The 9354-nt window shown below is 38.1% G+C and overlaps 1 long non-coding RNA gene across 1 annotated transcript in view; it reads right to left on the bottom strand.

The window, feature by feature from the left end:
* Nucleotides 1–2414: 2414 nt before the first annotated feature.
* LOC137161501 (uncharacterized) overlaps nucleotides 2415–9354 on the bottom strand; it is a 185594-nt gene continuing 178654 nt past the window's right edge. The window contains exons 2-3 of the long non-coding RNA XR_010922101.1: nucleotides 7222–7343; nucleotides 2415–2906 (exon numbers count right to left, since the gene is read on the bottom strand). This is a non-coding gene — a long non-coding RNA (uncharacterized lncRNA). The remainder of the gene's footprint in view (nucleotides 2907–7221; nucleotides 7344–9354) is intronic.

The raw sequence follows: 9354 nt of genomic DNA, 5'->3' as shown, positions 1-9354 counted from the left end.
GCATGTGCGTAGTCCTAAAATGGGAATATGCACATGCTGGGGCTATTCATGTGCTTAAATTTGGGCATGTTCTTCAGTACTATGCCGAACTTGAACCTGAACTATAACACTGCAAAGGGCTTTTAAATGTTCAGCTTCAGTCCCTTCCCAGATTGTAAAGATGACACATCCTCTTTCAACACATCCACAGCACACATTTTAAAGTTAGACAGCGTATCAGACTGCTGAATTTTGTTCATTAATGTTTAGAAGGTTACTTTACAACACGTAAGAGTTTATGGCTGCCTCCTTTTAACCTGGTCACCATTTAAGGCATTGGAAAGGGAGGGCTCTAAGCAACTGTGAACTCCAAGGCAGTACTTATATTATAGAGAAGGCTGGTAGTGACTCTACACTTAGTGTTTTAAAATGGGTTTAAAATAGGGCATAAAATCCTGTCTCTAAAAGTAGGTGGCTTAGTGTGGAATGTCATACAGGGTTAGTTTTTATGCCCTCTGAATTTTCTGTGTAGGTTTTGTTTGGTTTCTATTCATTTTTTTAAATATATAAAGTCTCTGAATGTAAACTCTAGCTGAACTTTTTCCTTGACAATCCTATAGTCTATTGTTGACCAAGCCCTTTCTAAAAATCATTGTCTGTCTATACAAAACTTGGTAAAAATGGGAACTCTGGTGCAAAAGATACTGTTTTTAAAAAGTTATATTTAGACTAATTTTTAGTCATGATTCATGCTATAATTGTAGGATTAGGTGCTGTGCATGCAAGCCTGACTGGCTGATGGGGGCTGGCCCTATCATGCCTGATTTGTTGATCTAGGCCCTTTTCTGCCCAACTATCGTACGGTGGAATAGGGCTCATGTGCAGCTGCATTCTCTATCAGCAGCTGTACTTCTACCCACACCCCTACCTAATTCTCATAGCCAGTAAACCCATACAAAATTAGGAAATTAATGTGTGTTGTGAAGCAGTTAGGGTTGTTCACATACTGAATTCTGGACACACAAAAAAGGAAATGAAAAGATAAGCCACCTAACAGCAAATACCATCTACTCCTCCACCTACAAATTACACACCTTACTATTAACATAAACATAATGCCTCACACAGACCATGCAAAAGTACGTTTAACTTTGTGTCCCTAGGGAAATCGGCCTTCCATCACCCCCTTTCGCTGCCCACCATGCACATAACCCTTTACTAAAGTATCCTCTCCCAATGCAACCATCACACCCAACATCCACAGCTAAGGAGGAGGAAATATTCTAATAAAGGAGTATGTGGAGAAGGGCATAAAGGGAGGCAGCATTAAGGTTGAGGTGCATACACTGTAGAGGGTACAACAGTCATGGTAATGGTAAGGTGTGAACTTGCAGATAGAGTAGAAGAAAATACATAGTATTAGGAGGCTTACCTTTTCATTCCTTGATTTTGTGGCTTTGTGCCACACGAGGTTGCTATACACACAACATAACTGCTTCACAACAAAGATTTTTTTTTATATTAATCCTGCTAGCACATTGCGACCAGGAGTTGTAATACGGAGACAAACAACACTTCAAATAGCAAACGGATAAGAGGAAACCTTACTCAGAAGAAGCTTAAGCAATGTAAGAATGGGAACAGGAGGAGAAAGGGAATATTGGATACCATATTTTACCAAGAGAGTTATTAAACAGACAGATCAATAGGCTGATTGCACACATCAGGGATGAATTTGGTCTGGGGTAACTCCACAGACTTCAGTGGTGTGCTAGGGGTGAATGCGGCCTGTGGTGTTGAAAACTGCTGTGTATTCACAGTGCTCACGCACATGTTGGAGACAGTTATTTTAAAACTATAATGAAAATGAAGCTGAAATTAGAAGATTTTAGCACTTGTGGACTCCAGCAACTACAGATCATATTCTCTATATTGCTGTTTTTTTGCCTTATAACAAGGTCATTAGAACTAGGAAAATTCAGTCTGAATAAGCACAGAAGGTTTGGATAAACTTCTGAAAACACGCCGGAGTATGCAGCTCCTATATGTGGCCAGGTGGAGGGCAATATCCTGAAGGAGAACACATACAACTCTTGATGAAGTAGCCTCCTTAGCATTGTACAGGGTATCTATAGCTCCAGCCAACACCTTAATAAAAACTAAACTATGTTACATCTGCTCATCCTCCAAAACCCAGCATGCGATTTTGTAGCTTGAATGAAAAGCTATAAAGCACTGTGCTTCTTGATTTAGGATTTTAGCTAAAATGGATCATTTCTCTTGTAATAGTTTTTAAGCCTAACCTTGTCATCTTGAAGAAGTATAAAAAAATTGAAAATTCAAGGGTTATTTTTATATGCATACACCCCACCACTGTATCCGCAACCATCAAGAAGATTAAAAAATCCCACCACACAACTTTTATTTTGGAGCAATTGCATTAAAAAGCAATACATAAATGAAAATTAAGAACATCTAACTAGATATAGAAAAACACCAAAAAAACATGTGAAATGAGGTATTCCTTTGTGAAAACTAGCTTATATAATAAATGAAACAGTGATCATAACCATTGCTCCATACATCACAGCATTAAAGGAGATCTAAAAATCTTTTTGCCTGCCAGAATCTGACTTCATAGCTTTGAGTTTCTTCTGCTAAGGTTGATATTTCTATTACCAAGAGCAGACCATTTTCCTGTACTCCTGCAGTTTTTCAGAGTTCCGCCACTGAAATCAATGGAGATATTCTGGATGCGTACCACAGAAATGTTGATGTAGCCATGTTGGTACCAGGACATTAGATAGACAAAGTGGGTGAGGTAATATCTTTTATTGGACCAATTTCTGTTGGTGAGAGAGACAAGCTTTTGAGCTCCAGAGAGCTCTTCTTCGGGTCCTGAAGAAATCAAACTCCAGTTGTGACACCTACAGTAAATAAGTGAAGAAATTATTTTTAACTTTTTTATTTCAAATGTTGGATATTTGTATACTTGGAAGTATATTTTCCAAACTCTGACACACACTTTCAAAAACCTGGCCCTTTAAGTTAACACACATTCTGTGTCGCAGTGATTTGGGAAGCTTTTTAGAAGAAAAAAAGAGAAGAAAACCTTTAAAGGTGGATTGGGTAGAAGGAATGTAAATTTCTCTAAAGAAGACCACACCACAAAGGTTTATTTGATAAAAGCAAATATGTTGATTTATACCTTTTCTTTCTCCTGCAGCCTGATCTATGAAGTGTATGCAAATAGTGCAATCCCTCTGGGGGTTGGGGAGAGGACAGCAAGCAAGCAACGCCTATTTCACAGTGTAGTGTATTGGTGGCATGTTGAAGTTATGTAAGCTTCTTTCTGAAGTGAGTGTAGGAACTCTCAAGTTCACTGCAGGCAAAGCTGAAAAACAGGGTGCTTAAATCCCCTTTCTGGTTGCGGAACTGCCCGGTCGCCCACTGAATTTAAGTACATAAGATTTGCGTCAAATTAGAAAAAGCAGATTAGTAGACAGAATCTAACTAAAGAAAAATTGTAACCTTAATATTTTTGTTTACAAAAACAGCCAATCCAGCATCAAAACAACATTGAGGGTTTTTCTTAACTAAAGATTAACTTTTGTTCTGGTGTTTGAACTTGTCAGATGTGTTTATCCTTAAAAAACAGGCAGGAATTATAAGGCTCTTCTAAATTTCTATATGATCCTTTACAGTTCTTAATAACATGTTTTCAAGAGTAAATCACAACTCACATTCATCCTCTATATTTACAAGTGAGAGATTCTAATTAAATGGCGTTTATTTACGCTACAAATTACACAGAATGAAATTCAGGTTAAGCATTAGTTGATTTTACAGCAGGGTGGATAAAAATCTATTTTTTTAAATTCAAAAAAAAAAAAATTTTTTTTTTAATTTTTTTAAAATCAATACTAAATTTCTCTCATTTAAAAAATAAGTTACAATTAAATCTCATCATAAACATGCTAAACCTACACATACAGTCTCATAAAAATGAATTAATGGCTCTAGTCTGTCCAGCCTAACTACCAGCTCTTGCTTCTTGAAAGTTCTGGGTTTTCGGTTTCTGTTTCTCAGCAGACTAAAGTCACATATGCAAAGAAAGATACAGGCTGGATAGGATTGTTGTTGTTCTATGTCTATGAGGTGGTGGAGCTGAGGCAAGCAAGGCAGAGGAGTTTGAAAGACAGAGACAAAGGACAGAGGCAGAGTAGAAAGGAACAAGGGAGCGGACTGGAAAGAAAAAGGGAAGACATTATTCAGTACACACACAGCTTCCGATATTCCCCCACACTTTTGCCACAGAGAAACTGTCATGGCTTCTGGGTTTAAGAGAGACCCTATCTGGGAATATTTTAAAGTAATTCCTTCCCTGGGTAAAAAGGAAAAACGTGTTAAGTGTAAGCAGTGCAAGAAGGAGATGCAGGGCCTAACTGCAAGAATGACACATCATAATGAAAACTGCTTATTGGGAGAAAATGATGTGGAGGAAGATGTGGATATGTCTGAAGAACAATGTGGATCAGCTGGTTAGTAACTTAAATAATTCACTTTGCAATGCATCATTCTTCAAGACTCGTTCTATGCCTTTTAGCATAAGTTTGATTTAACAAGTAAATTCCCAAGCTGTATGCTATGTTGGATGTTGCTAAGAAAAACAAAGTTTAGCTTAGCTAATCCTTACGGCTTGTATTATTAGTTAACTAGTTTTAAAATCTATCACCCAACTATACGGCACAGAAAGCTGCAGTAAGAGAAATCTAGAGTTTCCAGTTGTCACTGGGTGTCATTTTCTTATTTTATATTACATAATACATGCCCCTTATTTTGGAACATCATGGCCACAGACCATAATGGTGATGCCATAAGTCTATTCCCGATTTTACTTTGTGCAGAAAACCATGATAAAATAGATGGAAGTATCTCATCCAAAGATCTAACATTGGATTAAAGAGGAATGTAGAGGATTTGCTCAGCATACCGAAGCCTACATCCATAGCCTTAAACGAACTTCAGAGAAATTGTTGCTGCATTGCTGATTCTGTCGAAATTTGGAAGACACTTCAAGAGACATTGAAGAAAGAAATACCTCACCAGAAAGTTAACTGCAGGCAATAAAGAAGCGAATGGATCAAGCACTAACTCCACCTCATTTTCTTGTGAACATTCTCTATCTCAGATATAAAGGTAGATGCCTAACTTCTGAAGAAGATGATGCTGCCATGGCATGGACATCTCAAAATCATTCCTCAGTTATGCCAGTCATAATCAATTTCAGGGCTGGAGCGGAACCACTTAAACAGCACGTTTACTGTGTACATGTTTACTGATGCTGTTTTGAGCATTCCCCTGAACTGGTGGAAATCATTAGCCAGGCACCTTGAAACAGAGTTCTTTCAGTTGCTAAGCCAACTTTTCACAGCAGTAGCTTCCTCTCCAGGCACAGAGAGAATATTTTCATCGTTTGGTATTATCCACTCAAAGCTAAGAAATCGACTGGGAGTTGAAAAAGCAGGAAAACTCGTATTTCTTTTTCAGTCTATGAATAAAAATGACAGTGGGAGTGGGGAAGATGAAAGCCAGTTGTAGAAGTTTTAAGGACAGCGTATGTTTAGTGTTGTGATGACTTGTCTGTTAGCATTAATCAAATTTGAAAATTAAAAAAAAAAAAAAGTTTAAGGACAGCCGTCAGCCGGCAACTCAGGAGACAGCTGTAATTGCAAATATGAAACATTTATGTAACATTTAGGATTTAGTTTAATAAAATATAAGTGCTATTGTGTTTGTGTGCGTGTGTGATTTAGTTCTTACCATTGCTAATGTACTGCTGATGCATCTGCAGCTTGACACAGGTAATGAGTATTATGTACTATTTCCTAAATTAATAAAAATCAAGTTATCTAAAGAATTACACAAAGCATACCCTCCTAGATGTTGTAAAATGCTGTATTGAGATGTAAATTAACATATTTTAGTGATCAGATTTGCACCATTGTTTAAGAAATATGTGAAGCAGTATCAGTGGGAAACTTGATTTAAATCAAGGATTTAAATAGCCTTGATTTAAATCAATCCACCCTGTTTTACAGAGTAATAGGTTTAACTTTTCAGCATCAGGAACATATTGAACCTCATTTATGTGTCTGTCATCTGCCTATGGGCCTGAACCAATTCCCATCAAAGTCTTTCATTGATTTAAGTAGCCTTTTGGATCAGGCCATGTCTGCCTATCTGAGCCAGTGTTGTTACCTTTCACCATTTTATCATGACTCTAATCTTTTTTTCTTAAAACCCCAGGTGCTAAATTCAAGAGACTGCATGATAATCTCTGCTTTCATTTCTAAAAATGACTTTTTTGGCCCTCCTGGATGTGGGAAAAGCTTAAAAGTGTGATGTGAGTGCACCCTAAAGAACCCCCCAGACACACACACACACACACACACACACACACACACACACACACACACACACACACACACACACACACCCATTGTTTTAATCTCAGGATTTCGGAGGGTTTGACTCATGATTTTTCAACACGGACCCAGAATATGACACCTGTGTGTGTGTGCGCGCGCGCGTGCGCAACAGTTAATGGTGCAAACAGTCAAAGGACCTTAAATGGACTTCACTACTTGGCGCTAAATTAATTAGGTTCCCTTTCATTCAAATCTTTCAAACCTCAAGGAGGTTCGTTCATTTTAAAACTAGTCTCCCTGTAGATTTAGCTCACGCTATTTTGTCACTGCCAAGCCGTCAAAAGGGATCCTCCCACAAGGATTGTTACTGAATTGCAAAAGGGAGGCAGTGTAGTCTAATCAAGCACTGGACTGGGGTTCAGGAGACCTGGGTTCTATTCACAGCTCTCCTGCTAGCCTGCTGTATGACTTTGGACAACTCACTTCACCTCTCTGCCTCAGTTTCCTCATCTATGAAATGAGGATAATGATACTGACCACCTTTGTAAAGCACTTGGAGATCTTCTGATGAAAAATGGGCTATCCTGGAGCTAGGTATTATTATTATTATTATTATTATTAATAATATAATTTAGTCTAGAACAAAGTGCTAGCTACAAAGTATATTAATAAACAATATATTTCATAGAGATAGTGGCACATACTTTATAATCCTAGATTCAGGAAACACTACCGGCGTGGAAACATGGTAACTATTTCACAGTGCATAAAACCACTACAACAATAATTTAGGACAGAAAGTTAGGAATACCTTATTCAACAGAAACTGCAGAGGTAAATGAGGTAGAGAGAATGCAATTACTCAGCAACATTCTTGTCTATGGAACTATCCGCCAAAAACACAATGAAGCACTTCAGTGTATCCTAGAACATCTGAAAACAGAATGTAACTTCAGACAAGGAAAAATGCATTTTTGAACATATATTTTCAGACAAAAGTGTCAGCCTAGATCTTGTAAAAGTCAAAGCAATCAAGATGACGACTCAATACAGCAATGTTGCAGATGTCTAACTGTTCATTTGCCAGTTCCAGCTTGTGTTTCCTCTTAAATTTTCCAAATTTGACTGCTTCATTTAAAGTACTTAAAAAACAAGACAAGATGCTTTCGTGGGTGAAACACCATTTGGAGGCATTTAAAGTCATCACATCTAGCCTTGGTGAACACATAACGATGCTGGACTTTAGCTCTACTTTTTACACAGAACTTGTGTTTGATGTATGTGCTTTCTGACTTGTAGCTATGATAACTCAAATAAATCCAGCTGGATCAATGAAAGGGCTACACCATAACAAGTGGAAGCCAGTCATATGAGAAAAGCAAAGATAGATCTGTATATGGAAAGCTTGGGTTGTGAATGCCTTTACCCATACCTGTATTTTGCTCTATTCATCATAATTGAGGCTCACTAGACACTGGTAAACATTTCTGGAAATACTAATGCCAAAACAGTCAGCCAGGACTGAATAATGGGACCTAGGACTTTAAACATATACTTTTGAAATACTTCATAGATTTAGAAAGACCAGGCCTGCTGACTCCATCGTCAGACACTGCATAAACACTATAAATCCTCCTCCACCACCTGCAGATAGACCATGAATCATGTTGTCATTGATGCAACTCCAAAAATCTTTGACTATGAAGGCAATTGTAGACACATCATTAACTGACCCTGAATTGACATCCATTAGAAAATGGAGACAAAATGACTAGTGGTTGGTGGAACATCTTACTTTAAAAGAAGAGGAGGATTTTGTTTCTCTCTGAAACAGAAGAGAACACATCACACACAAGGATTCTACTCTTTAAAAGAAAGGAATCTGATGGTACCTGCAACTCCCAAGGACAGGTTTACTGAAGTTGTGTATTTTAGCCCATCCACATGCACACTGGAGGATAATTCAGACCCCTCCTCACCTCATCGGCATTTAAACTATTCAGATCACAGAAAAAATTTACTTTGCTGAAGACAGCAGAACATCTCTGGGACTAACCATGCCAGCTGACTCAAGATAAAATATTGTTACAAGGCTGATGATTTCATGTGCTCCCAATGACACTGACATGTGCTATTTGAAGGTTCTGCACAATGTTATCCTACATTATAGGTGACTGACTGAAAAGGCTGGTGTTACAGCCAGATAGTTGTCCCAAATAAAAAGAATAGTTAATTATTCCCCAACTTGTGTATATATCTTGTTGTCCTGCTACACTCAATAAAAGATGACTCTTGTATAATTGCCCCAGCATATCGGCTTAAACCCAAATAATCTCCAGACTGGAACTTCAGACTGTAACATGCTCCATTCTTGGAGCTAGATTTGGGTGCCTTGATTCACACCAAATAATATTTTATCTGCTAATAGACTCCTCAAGGAGTGAAGCTATACTCAACATGACTAAAGGGATCAGAATCAGGCTCTGGCCTTAGGTGGCCTGCTTTTAGTAAATTTAACAACCCACCCAACATGGTACAAACAACATACCATAGACAAAACTGCCAAGAAACTGAAATACATTTGCAGCCCCTCCTTAACGTCTCCCATTACTACCTTTTTCCTCTATCCATGTTAATCCTTTATTTTCAGTCAGGCAATTACCAGGATCAAAGGGTACAATTGAACAACCATTATTATTCATATTATCATAGCACATAGGGAACCAAGACCCTATTGTGCTAGGTGCTGTACAAACGCAAACCAGAAGACTGTCCTTGCGCAGAGGATCTAGAGAGAGAGAGAGAGAGAGAGAGAGAGAGAGAGAGAGAGAGAGAGAGAGTCTAGATATAATGGTGCCATATGCCTTTAAAGATAACCTTGTGATGATGAAAGATCAATTAAAGCTAATGGGTCATACTCTGTTGCTTTGCACCAAGTGGGTGT

The sequence above is a fragment of the Emydura macquarii genome, unplaced genomic scaffold (assembly GCF_026122565.2).
Source record: "Emydura macquarii macquarii isolate MOO-44397 ecotype Brisbane River unplaced genomic scaffold, CSIRO-AGI_Emac_v2 contig_2308, whole genome shotgun sequence".
Classification (NCBI taxonomy): domain Eukaryota; kingdom Metazoa; phylum Chordata; order Testudines; family Chelidae; genus Emydura; species Emydura macquarii.
Note: the sequence above shows the minus strand (reverse complement) of the source record. Positions and strands in the feature narration are given on the sequence as shown.